The sequence below is a fragment of the Oryx dammah genome, unplaced genomic scaffold, assembly GCF_014754425.2.
Source record: "Oryx dammah isolate SB20612 unplaced genomic scaffold, SCBI_Odam_1.1 HiC_scaffold_27, whole genome shotgun sequence".
NCBI classification, from domain to species: domain Eukaryota; kingdom Metazoa; phylum Chordata; class Mammalia; order Artiodactyla; family Bovidae; genus Oryx; species Oryx dammah.
This window is the reverse complement of record NW_024070211.1, coordinates 40439011-40453689: the sequence shown is the minus strand read 5'-3', so window position 1 is coordinate 40453689 and position 14679 is coordinate 40439011. Positions and strand designations below refer to the sequence as shown.

General features: G+C 42.9%; 1 pseudogene; it reads right to left on the bottom strand.

Moving 5' to 3' along the window:
- Window positions 1–922: 922 nt before the first annotated feature.
- Window positions 923–1041, bottom strand: LOC120855177 (annotated as a pseudogene).
- Between the last annotated feature and the right edge of the window lie 13638 nt (window positions 1042–14679).

The window sequence follows — 14679 nt, the reverse complement described above, 5'->3', positions numbered from 1 at the left end:
AGCATTCCTTTCTTTGTCTTTCCCCTTCCTTGTCTAAATATGGCGAGGGGGGGGGTGGGGGGGGGGGGGGGGGGGGGGTGGGGGGTGTCGGGAATAAGAACCAAATTAGCCAACCATTGTACCTTTGGGACCAAGGGATTAAAAATAACAGCCTGGTTGTCTGAATCATTTCAATAGCACTGGAGGCATGTGGATGAGTGCCCCAGGAGGGGGAGCTGGGAGCAGAGGGGTTAAGACTCTCACCCTGTATTAGAACTTGATTTATGGCATGGATCAAGTTCATGTTCCTCTCAGGGTCTGGTTTTGAGCAAAAGCAATGACAACCTGCCAAGTCCAAAGTCCAGAATGGTCACGCAGCATATGAATACGTCACCTTGGCCTCTGGGAAGCAAGCACTGGTGAGAAGTTGCAAGCCACCTCTCTCCGCCCCTCCTCCATCACTCCCACCCAACCCTTCCACCGCCCCCCCACTCCCACCCCCCCTCACCCCCCACCCCCTGCTTACTTTGAGGTGTACCAAATGTTTTTGGTCCTTCAGCTCAATGGTGTGTCCAGAAATAAGAACAATCAACTTTCTGTGGTTGATGGAAATCCTTTGTTTCTCCCACTAGTTACTTGCCCTCAACACTTCCAGAAAAGCGGGCAGTGGGAAAGACTTGAGAAATACCAATGGTAGCAGGTTGGCCTACGGTTACTCACTGGTTTCTCAACAACACTGGTGTTGTTTGTTTAGCTGTCCTTTTTCTTTTCTTTTCTTTTTTGAGTACACAAAAGGTTGTTTTTGAATATCAAAAAATCAGTAGATACAGGTGACCCTATCCACAAATTCCTGTTTAGATTTCTGAATTTAACAGACACCATAGTTTCAATTTGACTGTGTGAAGAGAAGAAAGGGGGAATGGGAAGAGATTCTTTTTTTTTTTTTTTTTTGCACCCGGTATTCCCAGGCGGTCTCCTATCCAAGTACTAACTGGGCCCGACCCTGCTTAGCTTCCGAGACCAGACGAGATCGGGCGCGTTCAGGGTGGTGTGGCTGTAGACCGGGAAGATATTCTTGCTGACCCTTTGCACAAGCTGGTGAATGGTACGTGTGTGTTAGTGCCTGAGAGGCCCTACAGGCACATTTGTTCACACCCGAAGCTAACAAATGCCATGATGACTGAACACTGCGATCATCAGAATGATGGAAAATGCAGTTTTTATGAAAATAAAGCATTTTCATATAAATAAAAGGAAGAAGAAATGAAAAAAAAAAACAAATTCAAAAGTAAACCTTACAGAAGATAGTTGCCTGCTATATCAATTACCGTTAAAAAGAAAAATAGCAGATGGAGAAAGCTGAAGAAACATTAATGTGGATTGAAAGACAAAGTAAAGAGGAATAAATGATGTCTTAGCATTGAGATGCTCACCTTAGCAGCAATTATTACTGGTGTATTCTTCCCTGACAGGGGGAGATGAGGATTGATATAAAAGGGCTTTTTCATTTTTACTTCCTGGAGTTCGTGAATAACTGGCTTCCCAGGTGACAATTACTCTGCCTTCTCCAAACACTCTTCCCTTCCCCACTTGGACCTCTCACAGCACAAGCACTTAAGAAATAAAAGTCCCATTGGGTCCTCTAGTGCTCTTCTTTCTCTGAATTGCAAGTTTGGCCTTGATGCACCTAGAGTTGGGAGGATGGAAATAGGAAGAGAAAGGCTGCCTTTAACAGAAAAATCTGCTTTTCAGAACTGGGCAACCCTCCAACATCACCTGAAATTAAAACATATTCCCCAGCTATGTGAGCCTGTCAGCAAGACCCAGACATCAGGCGTTGTGCTACTGGGACCATTTCAGACCTGTCAGAGTGCCTGATGGGTGGCATCCAAACATGCCTGAGGCAAGAACTGGTCTCTGGGAAATGGCTGGTGCCTGGCTTCTGGGTCCCGGTGGAAACACTGTCTGTAGGAGACCTTCACCCAAAATCTCTCCCTAAGGCTTCCAGAAATTCCATGAAGATTGATTTGTAGCACTGGGGTAAACAATGGGCCATATTTGCACTTTAGAACATTCTAAGGAGATAGTATTTCTCCTTAGACTAAACATTTCTTATTTTCCCAAGAATTTTTTTCCCCTCTTCTAAGATCCCAGTATCATAGGGTCAACTGTCATAATCAGTGAATTAGTTTGTTCAAATTACATTTCTATAAGCACCTGTCTATGAAATAATATGGCTTCCCTGATGGCTCAGTGGTAAAAAATCTGCCTGCCAATGCAGCAGACACAGGTTCAATCCCTAGGTCAGGGAGATCCCCTGGAGAAAGAAATGGCAATCCACTCCAATATTCTTGCCTGGGGAATCCCACGGAAAGTGGAGACTCATGGGCTACGGTCCATAGGGTTGCAAAGGGTCAGACACAACTTAACAACCAAACAACAACAATGAAAGAATACATCAAGGTAACTTTCTGAAGATACTGGCAATCGACTAGGGGAAGGGTGGGGATGAACGTAAAGGTTACAAAAGGATAGTGCATCTTTGCAAAATTAAATGGACAAATGTGGAATTTTACAATCTCAGGCAGGGGTAAGTCACAGAAATCTTTAAAAAGGTGGTAAGACTTAAGTTGGAAGGGAAGATAAAACAGAAGGGGAAAATATAGTAATTATCCAACTTTTTGCAACATTCACCATTTGGAGCAGTTTCTGAAAGAATGATAAAAGACCAGGCATTTTTATTCAGTATTGTGAAAACTATATGGCACAAGAATTGGGATAAGGATTACTTAATTTATTGACTTATGAGCACAAGACTGTTCAACATAGGGAGTCAAGAGATGTCCGAGGCAGCCTGCATTATTTAGTTCTGTATGTTTATGTTTGCTCATTTATTTTTGGTGGTGACAGAAATTCCACTGTGGTCTGCGTACAAAGGGGAATTCATGATAAGGATTGGGGTATAATTCCCTGGTGGTTCAGCAGTAAAGAATCCACCTTCAATGCAGAAGAGAGGATTCAATCCCTGGGTTGGGAAGACCACCAGGAGAAGGAAATGGCAACCCACTCCAGTATTCTTGCCTGGGAAATCCCATGGACAGAGGAACCTGGTGGGCTACAGTCCATGGGGTCACAAAAGAGTTGGACACAATTCAGTGCTACTGCTGCTGCTAAGTCACTTCAGTCGTGTCCGACTCTGTGCGACCCCATAGACAGTAGCCATCAGGCTCCCCCGTCCCTGGGATTCTCCAGGCAAGAACACTGGAGTGGGTTGCCATTTCCTTCTCCAATGCATGAAAGTGAAAAGTGAAAGTGAAGTCGTTCAGTCATGTCAGACTCTTAGCAACCCCATGGACGGCAGCCCACCAGCCTCCTCCGTCCATGGGATTTTCCAGACAAGAGGACTGGAGTGGGGGGCCACTGCCTTCTCCTAAATTATTCCTGCTGCTGCTGCTAAGTCGCTTCAGTCGTGTCCGACTGTGCAACCCCATAGACGGCAGCCCATCAGGCTCCACCATCCCTGGGATTCTCCAGGCAAGACTAAACAACATAATTTATTATAGGAACACTAAAGTATCTTTGTGAAAACCCTAGAAGTGGAACACACCTTCTAGAACTCTGAAAATGGGGACTGAAGACCTCGGGGCCCTCCATCTCAGCTCTCTTCCTCTCAGGTAATTTATTCCATCTTTCTCTTTCTCAAGACTCCCATTGTTTTGCTCTCATGAAAACATGGATGCCAGTAATGCTAAAGCTTACTCCTTCACAGCCAAAAAAGGTTGAGCTCCTTTTCTCATTTCCAATTCCCAGATTGGACCAGGAGCTCACCCTAAACCAAATGACTGCCCTTCAAGATGGGATACTCTGCTTCAGGAAGGTACTCACTCCCAGTCCATCCATCCATGCAGGTAAAGGGGAGGGATTACATTGGACTAGCATGGAGGATCCTCTGATGACTACATGGCTGTAGGGAGAAACAAGCTGTCACTAGAAGAGGGATGTGGGAAAGACAATCCCGTCAAGAATGGACAATCCTTACCCTCATGAAGCTTCCAACCTCATGATCTATGCACAGATAATGACACTGTAGTTACATGAATTCAGTTAGAGAAATATATCAGATGGCTTTAAAAACAGAGGGTATCAGGAAGTTTGTACAGAGAAAGTCAGGTTCAAGCTGAGTCTCAAAAAATGTCAAAAGGATCATCAAGGAGGAAAGGGCACTCCAGGCAGAGGGACCAGCATGTCAAAAGTTTGGCGGGCTTGAAATCATGACATAAAGGAGTGAAAAGGTGAGGCTGGAAAGGGCAACAGACCCCTGTGTCCCTTCGTACCTCTGACCCATCCACCTTCTCCATCCTCTGAGGAGCAAATGAGATTCTGAAAGGATAGAGGCACATTGTGTGGCACTTTTGTATTTTTGTTTATGTAAAAGAAATCTTTCAGTTTCTGACTTACTTCACACCGTGGAACAGTCTCTAGGTTCACCCATCTCACTGAAACTGACTCAAATTTGTTCTCTTTATGGCTGAGTAGTATTTCACTGTATATATGTGCCCCACGTCTCTCTCCATTCATCTGTCAGTGGAGATCTAGGTTGCTTCCATGTCCTGGCTATCGTAAATGGTGTTGTGAGAAGTTTCTGTATAGCACAGGGAGTCCACCCTGGTGCTCTGAAATGACCTAAAAGGATAGGATGAAGGGAGGGAAGGGAGGCTTAAGAGGGAGAGGATTTATGTGTAATTATGGCTGATTTGCCCTGTTGTACAACAAAAACAAGTGGTGTGTTGACAACATTGTAAATCAATTTGCCCCAGTCAAAAAATAAATTAGAAAAAAAGAGGACTTTCACATTAACTCTTTCATTGGGTTCACACAATTTTGCCATGATGTAATCCCAGGGACGGGGGAGCCTGGTGGGCTGCCGTCTATAGGGTCGCACAGAGTCAGACACGACTGAAGCGACTTAGCAGCAGCAGCACCTCCCTGCCCCCATGCCCCACCTGCTTTGTTGATGAGAAAAGAAATTTTAAAGGACTATGACTTGACTAAAGTTCGTTTAGGGATAAAACCAGAACTAGAACCCAGGTTTTCAGTTCCCAACTCAGTGTTCATTCTGCCTCTTCTTGGGGTTTTCCTTTAGTGCCAATTTAAGGGATCACACCTGGGTCACTAATCATTCAGTTTTCTATGACAAACCACTCGGATGGTCCCAAATGAATTGTATATATTTAATTACAGTCATTTATTAAAGTATCTTGCAAAACCTCCATTTTCAGATTTTCAAAGGAGAGATCCTTGTCACCTGGAATGGGAGGGGAAGAGGACAAAGAAATGACTTTTCAATAATTTGTCCATTCCTGTGATTCTTTAGTTATAACCAGTACATGAAGGTTTAAACAGATCTCATAGACACATAAAAGGAACTGATATTGAGTTTCACGTTAACAAAAAGCCTGCTAGATTTTAAGCTACATGAAGACAAGGGATATATCACATTTTTCAAGAGCCAGAATTTGCCCAATGTGGCTGTTGTAACCAGTCTTTACTTTATAAATGCTCAATAAATGTTTGACAAATAAACTAATAAATGAACACAAGAAATATTTAAAAATAAGAATACAATATAGATCTATGGTGAAGAGCAGGCCTTGTTGTCACATATACTTGGAAACAATTTCTGGCTGTACCACATATTCAATAAGCAACAATCGACAAGTTATTGCCTAAGCCTCCATCTCCTTAGTTGGGAAATGAATAATGGAACTTGCTCCCAAGGTTGTTTATTTATTGAATAAAATTTTATTGAGCACCTATTATATGCCAGGCACTGTTTAAAGTTCAGAAAGATAGCTCAGAAAACACAGGAGACAGGGGCCCCAGGTAATAAACACGGCAATAAATCAGTGAATGAGCTCATTGTAATTTTGACACAGCGTTGTAAGGAAATAATCAGGGTAGTGCAGACTCAATTGTGGACTTGTAGGTTGCTTTAGACAGAATGGTAAGAAAAGCCTCCTCTAAAGAGGTGACATTTGGACGAATATCCAGGGAGAAGAGAGTGAACATGCAAAGTGAAAGTGAAAGTTCCTCAGTCGTGTCCGACTTTTTGCGACCCTTTGGACTATAGAGTCCATGGAATTCTCCAGGCCAGAATACTGGAGTGGGTAACCCTTTCCTTCTCCAGAGGAGCCTGGCAGACTATAGTCCACAGGGTCACAAAGAGTCGGACACGACTGAGTGACTTTCACTCTAATCTATCTTTCCTGATCTAAGCTATTGCAAGGCTACTTTAGACACTGTAAGTGTAAGAATGGACCAGACTTTCAAGGGGAGAGGTGATGAGGTAGGAAGCCGAACATTTAAAACTAAATTTCAAGCTGGGGTTACATGAGATAGCACACATAAACCCTCGGCACAGCACCTGACTTCGAGAATGTTTTTAACACACATTCTTAAAAATTAATACTCATCCTTCTGGTACTTTTCAACACAATGAAAATATCAAGGGATTTGGAGCGGGAGACTTGGGTTGATGTCTTGGTTTTTAAGAAGTGTGGCTTTCAGTTCAGTTCAGTTCAGTCGCTCAGTTGTGTCCGACTCTTTGCGACCCCATGAATCGTAGCACGCCAGGCCTCCCTGTCCATCACCAACTCCCGGAGTTCACTCAGACTGATGTCCATCGAGTCAGTGATGGCTTTAGACAAGTTCTAATTTCTCTGAGCTTCTGCTTCCTCCTCTGGGGAATGAAGATGTAAACACCCTGTCCTTTCTACCATACAGGTTATTGTGAGCATCAAACATGGTGATGTATGGGAAAATGCTTTGTAAGCTGAAAAGCATCTTTGCATGAGCAATCAACTATATGAAATTGTATTTAATTCAGTTTTCCTTTGCACATGACCTCTCAGGTTCCTATACTATAAGACAATATCACAAAATAAATTTTATTATAGGACATTGGGATCTTCAGCTTACAGGAAGACTGAGTCCCAGATTCTTGAACCTCTGCCTTATATAGTCAAAACCTGCACAGTCCGATAGACCTCTCTGCTGAAACAGAAATACATATCTCTCCTGTCCAACTTGGTGGCCGCTAGTCATTGTGTCTATTGAGTACTTGAAACATGATCATTGTGACAAAGGAACACTATGTTTAAATTTAATTTTTAAAATTTCAATTTAAATAACCACATGTGGTTAGTGGCTACTGTATTGCACAGTACAAATCCAAAGCTCTATTTTCTCATTTTACTGATAAGGACTGATGGACAGGGAGGCCTGGTGTGCTGTGATTCATGGGGTCGCAAAGAGTCGGACATGACTGAGCGACTGAACTGAACTGAAAGGTCTTTTCTAGGTGTCTCTCTGCTTCTACATACACAATTCAGAAATGGGTAAGCCAATTTGGATAAAATAAAAACTGAATCCAGAGTTACTTTTATTATTCTCAAATCAAAAATAATTCTATACATAGCTGGTTTATTTATCAACAAGAGGAAAGACTTTAAAACAATGACAACACAGTCTCAAGTAAAAGGCAATCCTAGAAGATGAACTACTTATGGAATACATTCTCCTGGGAGTTACATTTTTATATCAAGTATAATACTTGTTCCAAAGTTAACATTCTCCATCTCTCATTAAGAAAAATCACCAGGGGAAAAATATTTGGAATTGAATAAATAAATGATGGCTGCAGTGGGGATTGTTTATATGATGCTGACAGTTGCCAGGTCATAAGGGGTTTCCATGATGAAGCTGGCACTAATTTTGTCTCTTTGTATAAGAACTGTGTTCCTATTACTGGATACTTAGAACATAAGGTGAAATACACAGAGAAATAAAAAAGGAAGGTAACATGATTAAATTGTTTGAGGGGGAAAAAATGAGAGCTCAGCAGAAAAGAAACCAAAGACAACTGAAAGGATGAGAGATGGCGAAAAGTGAGAAAAGCTTTTGAAGGAGAGTCATGACTATGGAACTGCAATCAAGAAGACAGAGAGGGAACAGATTGGGGTAGGCGGAGTGAGGATCAGAGAAGAAATTCCAGATCCATTTGTGAACGACAACAGGAGCTAAGGCTGTCTGTAGGGGAAAAAAAAATAAGAAAGACCAGAAAAAAAAAAATACTTTGGAAAGAAAGAGAGTGACAAGGTAGTGAGGACAAGGAGGGACAGCTGTCATCTCATTTAATTAAGAAATTATTAATGGAACAGACGGGCCAGCCACAATGAGACTTTACTGATGAGATGCTACTAAAATTCCAGACAATAGCAGCTGAAAAGTTATGGAGAGCAAAAGTGGTAAGAATGCTAATTTAATTGATAATAACATTATGCTTAGCATAATGCTTCGGAATTTAAAAATCACACATTAAATAAATTTAAATGACTCTGGTTATCATCTAATTATGGTGTTTAAATAATATGATACAATTAAATGTTTTAAAAAAAAGCCTTAATAATTTCAAATGATCACTCTTATGTTCTGAATTCTCCTCTGAAGCATTTACTGTTCAATCTTGCAGTCCTGGTGAAGGTAATAATACCCTACTGACTACACTTTTACCAAACAGAGGTAGCTGTTGAATCAGAAGATAATGGCAAACTTAGCTTCTAAATGCCTTATTTTTTTCTTCTCCATCTTTCTTTTTTCCATTATCAGAATAGGTGGCTTCTGTCCTCAAATGACTACCTTGTTTCCTTCTCCTTCCTCCTCTCACTAACACCTCCCTGCCGTCGTTACAATAAAGACGTGGTGCCAATCCTGTTAAGCTAAACATAATACAAGTCACATAGGAGCTCAGCCTTGCAGGTTCCCTTCACAAAAAGCTGCTGGGATCATGTCACTGAGAGCCAGGAACCATAGTCTTGTGGCCATGACTACATTGCTGATGGTCGTTGGAGGAGAGAAAGACATTTTGCTCCCCGGACTCATTTATAAGCAGTCCATCCAGAAGTTCTTACAGTGAGTGGAAAGAAAAAGGCAAAGCAATGGATAAATTTGAAAATATTTTAATTCCTCCTAATAGTACATGAATGTTGTAAATTATCACCCCAAAATATAAAGAAAGCTTTCATAACCCTAACCTGACCATCACTGTCAAGAATTTTATGCATGTTTCCAGAAATCAATGTACATATGAATATAAATGGGACTTCCCCTGTATCTCAGCAGTAAAGAATCCTGCTGCAATGCAGCAGCTGCAGGAGACCTGGGTTCAATCAGGAAGATCCCCGGGAGGAGGGCACAGCAATCCATTGAAGTATTCTTGTTTGGAGAATCCCATGGACAGAAGAGCCTGGCGGGCTACAGTCCAGTGTCCCAAAGAGTAGGACGTGACTGAAGTGACTTCACAGCAGCAGCATGAACATCAATGGGATCTTATCTAGGTAGCGATCTGTAGGATCCTTTTTTAATTTCATGTGTGATGACCATCCTTCCATGTCAATATGCCATACTTCATTGAGTGAAAGATGCTTGTGACTCTAAGACTATGGACCTTGTATATAAGAAGGAAAAACTGCTATAGATTATAATCAGCAGGTTTTGTAGACTCTGTGTGTGCTCAGTTGTGTCTGATTCTTTGCAGCACCATGAACTGTGTAGCCAGCCAGGCTCCTCTATCCATGGGATTTTCCAGGCAAGAATACTGGAGCTGGTTGCCATTTCCTCATTCAGGAGATCTTCCAATCCAGGGATCAAACCCATGTCTCTTGTGTCTCCTGCGTTACCAGGCAGATTCTTCACCACTACACCACCTGGGAAGCCCTTTATGGATTCTAAGACATGTCCTAATTTCATAGATGTTAAGATATTAAACAGACATCTTATAAATAATGACATACAGCATTAAAATTTCTACTTAACCTTCTTGAGAGCTGCATCATATTGCATTGTGTGGCCATATAATAAATTAGTTAAGTCCCCCATTAGTGGACATTTGTATTGTTTCTAATATTTTCAAATTTTCATGAAGTTCCTTACTGGTGGCTCAGATGGTGAAGAATCTTCCTGCAATGCAAGAGACCCAGATTTGATCCCAGGGTCAGGAAGATCCCTTGGAGAAGGGAAATCCCATGGACAGGGAGCCTGGTGGGTTGTATAGAGGATGTATAGAGTTGTACATGACTGACTGACTACCACAACACTTTCCTTAATGTCTGTCTTTGCATACTTGTCCTATTACTTCCTCAGGTTGAATTTCTAGAAGCAGAATTGATGGATTAAATGTGCTAATCCTGACTGCACCAGGTGACCAGTTGTGTTTCAGAGTGCTACTTCTCAGGCCCTCAACTGACAGATCATCTATGTAAACCTAGCCTGGACCACAAGTAAGAAAAACCCAAAGCCTAACACCTCAATTACCATCCATTCTTATCTTTCTTCTGCATTTTTCCAATATTCAAGAAACTTCAGGAACTTGAAATAGTGATGTCCATTGATGATTCCTTGATAATGGACAAAGCCCAGATCTATTTATTGGCAAAGTCCCACCCTTAACCACAGGGCTGTATTCAATGATCTGCTTTCCTGATCTGCACTTTTCTGCCAACTAGAGACAAGGCCTAAGGACCACATCTTTGGATATGACTTAATATTATTAGCGCTAGCAATTAGGAACTAAACTGGGACTAATTCCTGAGCTCTTTTATTCATTTGATCCGAAATCAGTTGCACCCACACTGTGCAGTAGACTGTAAGGACACAAAGACAAACAGCTTACAGTTCCTGCTCTGGGAGCCTACCATCGAATGCGGAAGATGAGAGTCACTCATATAAAGTTACAAAACAACAGAAGACACAAGCATTGATTTCATGAGGCAGGATATGATTTAGTGTCAAATATGCAGACATGAAGTCCAGAATTTGAATGAAATCAGGAGACAGAATGCCCTGTCCCTTTGAGAGTCACCAAGACCAATGCTAATGTGCCATGACCTTCTGAGAGCACAAGGATTCCACACAGTCAATCTTTCCTAGGCAGCATCTGTGTCCTGTACCGTTCCCTCAGGAATCTAAGGCACAGCAACAAATGCCCATCTTTTCCTGGAGCACAAAGGCCAGCTGTCCTGTGTGTCCTGGAGGGGAGAAGCTGAGCCTATTGACTTCAGCCGCTCTTCCGGAGAAGTGACCCCAGGGCAAGACACAGAGTTGGAGTTGGGGGGAGTGGTGGTGGCTGAAGCTCTAAGAAAGTGGAAATTCACCTCTCACAATTCTGTGCCCAGTGGCATTAGGAACTAAAGTTCATTTGTAAAGAAAGTTTCCCAGTTCATCAGCAATTCAAGTTTGGGGACATAAGCCTCCCAAATCAAGTTTCAAGAAAGAGAGAAAGATGGCCTTTTCCTTTGTTTCTGAAATCAGATACACGTGGCTTTTAAGAGCCCCCTCCCCCCTCATGTCTTGCTTCGGGGCTCTGATTTAATAAGGATGGCAAGAAACAAACGACTCCGCTTGCTAATATTGGAAAAGTGCAACACACCTGCCCCAGGCCCTCCAGGTCAGGGCATCTGTCGGTACCTGACACTCTGCTTGTGAGCTAAGGGATGAGCCCTGGACCGAGACTTGGCGGAGCCTACTGGACCCCATCAGTGGATCATAATAAAAACTGGAGGTCAGAATACCAGAAACTCAGAATCGGTGTAGGTTTAGACACACCTAGACCTCCTGAATCAGACTTTTGGGGCGGGTGGGGCATTGTTTTTCCAGAATTTCTCCTAGAGACTCAGATGTGCACCTCTCGTTAAAAAATCACTAAACTAGACAATCTCTAGCCAGGAACTCTCAATCATTTCTGACATTTGGGAGCACCTATATGATATTTGTAAAAATGAAGGAAAGTCAAAATGGGCCTTCAAAATCATTTAAAAATTTAGCACATCTTGAATCCCATAACTTGTGTTTATATTTAACCTAATCAGAGTTAAATAGGATTGTAATGCAATTTAATCTCACAAGATAATTAAAGATTTATGAAAAATATTTATTCTTAGGGAACCATAGGCAGTCTGATCCGAAAATAGAACACAAGTTTAAAACTGTCTGATGAACGGCTTCGTTCGGTTCTGCCAGGGTGACTCTGAACTTGAGGATGCCAGCTCATTTGATGAAATGATTGAAGTATCAGTTTGAGCCTCTTCATTAGAGAGAAGCCCAGGTCACCAGTCATCTTGCCTTCTCTCTCCTCCTCCTTTCCCCCTGCCCTCCCATAGAAAGTCCTAGACTACTATTGTAATGATCACCAGCCCTGTGGTCTAATATCAGTCATGATGTTTCTAGGCCGACGACTTTATCCTCCTGGGGGAAAGTTGTTCATGATAATATTAATAAGAACAGCTAACGTCTGCTGAACTCTTACTACATTTCAGGCGCTATGCGCTGGGCGGAAAATAGATTTTCCTTTCTATGCCAGGAATCTGGGTCCCTGAGAGTTTACTATTCAAGAGAAGCAGTCTGTTTTCCAGAACAGGCTCCATATTAATCGTATTAACAAGAGTGAAATATGGGTTTTTTTCTACTCTTTTAGCCAGTGTACTGGGCTTTCATATGATTGTTATCTCTTTTGAGGATACTCAACCATCACTCAGGCTCCAGGACCTTGACACTGGATACAATCTTATGATTTGGTGACCAAGAAATACATGGAGCTTGTGGGCACAAGACCAGATAAGTAGCAGGAGCATCCAAATGCAATAAGAAGGAGATGGGAGAGCACCTAAGCATGCAGCCTCAAGGGCAACTGTGGTCCTCATGGGTCAAATCTCTACCACCTGCTGCTACGGTTGGCACCCTTCCCCCTTCTTACAGCCTCTCCCTCCCTTGGTTCAGAGTCATGTACCCCTTCGCTGATTTTTGGTTAGCACTTCTGGGACTTTGGACTAGTCACTCAAGCTCCCTGGAGCTTGTGTTTCCTCATTCACAAGGCAAAAAGGAGATGAGGAATTGGACTTGGGTAAGATCTGTTCTCCTGACCTTACACGTTTGTTATGAATATTAAATGAGATAATACATTAAAGCTATGGACAAAGTATTAAAACCATCATCAAGAAGAGTATATAGCCTTCTCCATTATCTCATTATATCACTAGTGAACACTTGGATAAATCATGTTCTCTGTATTTTGTACCTGTGGGTGGAGTTGTTGTTATTTAGTTGCTGATTTGTGCCCAACTCTTTGCGACCCCACAGACTGTTGCCCACCAGACTCCTCTGTCCACGGGATTTCCCAGGTAAGGATACTGGAGTGGGTTGCCATTTCCTTCTCCAGGGGATCTTCCCCACCCAGGGATTGAACCCAAATCTTCTTGGCAGGCAGATTCTTTAGCACTGAACCACATGAGTGGAGAGCTGTAACTGAAAATCTACATAATCGAATCAATCAGGTCCATTAGACTAAAACAGCTTTACTCTTGCCAGCAGTGCAGTCTGTGACTGGTTGGTGAAAACGACTCTTAAGTTCCTCTTAGAAAGAGGGGAGGGCTGGAGGAGACAATGTCTCAGAATATTTCTTCCGTGACCCTGTCCGGGGCCTTTCCCTTTTCAAGGCTGCCCTCTCTTTTCTTCACTTCTAACTGAGTGTTACTTCTCAAGACAGAAGCCTTTTACAAAAATAATAGTATGTTAGACTTGCCTGACATTTTATTTGGAAGGAAATCCAAGTCATTTCTGAGGCTGGTATTGTCTCCTTTTAAGGGCTGAGTAAACTAGCCCAGGGAGACGGCGCTCAGGAAAGCCACACTGCTGGTGAGTGACAGAACCAAAGGGAAAATGCTGAATCTGCTGTGCATCTCATCTAGGATCTCTTCACAAAGACACTGTCCTTTTCTGGACAAAAATAACCAATGCAGAAACACCGCAGAGTCCTTTCCCGCAGTTGTGAAGGAAAAGGATGGAAATGAGTGGGCGCTTAATCACTGCTCCCCTCTGGGCCCAGCTTCCTGACCCTTCTTCCTCCCCGTACTCTCCAAGAATGGCAGGAAATCAGACCTCTAGTATGGAAAAAATAACACTTAGCCAAGAAAATGGCAAACATTTCCACCAGAGTTGTGTTTTCTGAGAACACATTGATTCGCTTCATGGGGATGAAGAGCAGGATTGAGCCTGGGAAACACTGGTCCGCCCAATGATGGGGGATCTGGGCTGGCCGAGGAATAGGGGCACACATTTGGGGTGGCTGCAGGAGAGGAGAGGTGAGAGGGGCCAGCATGCCCTCTCTCCTTCCTGGAGCCCGAAACAGAGGCCCCTGATCCAGGTCTTGGGGTAAATGTGAGCAGCGGATCCACTTTCTCAAGGGCTAGAATTAGATTCCGTGGGCTTCCCTGGTGGCTCAGCGGTAAAGAATCCCTCTGCAATGCAGGAGACCTGGGTTTGATTCCTGGGTGGGGGAGATCCCCTAGAGAAGGGAATGGCAACCCATCCCAGTATCCTTACCTGGAAAATTCCATGGACAGAGGAGCCTGGTGGGCTACAGTCCATGAGGTTGCAAAGAGTCGGACATGACTGAGCAACACACACTAAGAAACTCTGCCCTGAAAAATGTCAGCTTTCTGTTAGTACCGATAATGACTCCAGTACCTAGGGAGTAGGCAACATTCACCAGGCCCGACTCCCATCATTGCCATGGATTCATCTGTGTAATTCTTGAAATGATCTCCAAGTGGCTCAGAGAGACCAAGACAGTCCACGTGGGGGATAATT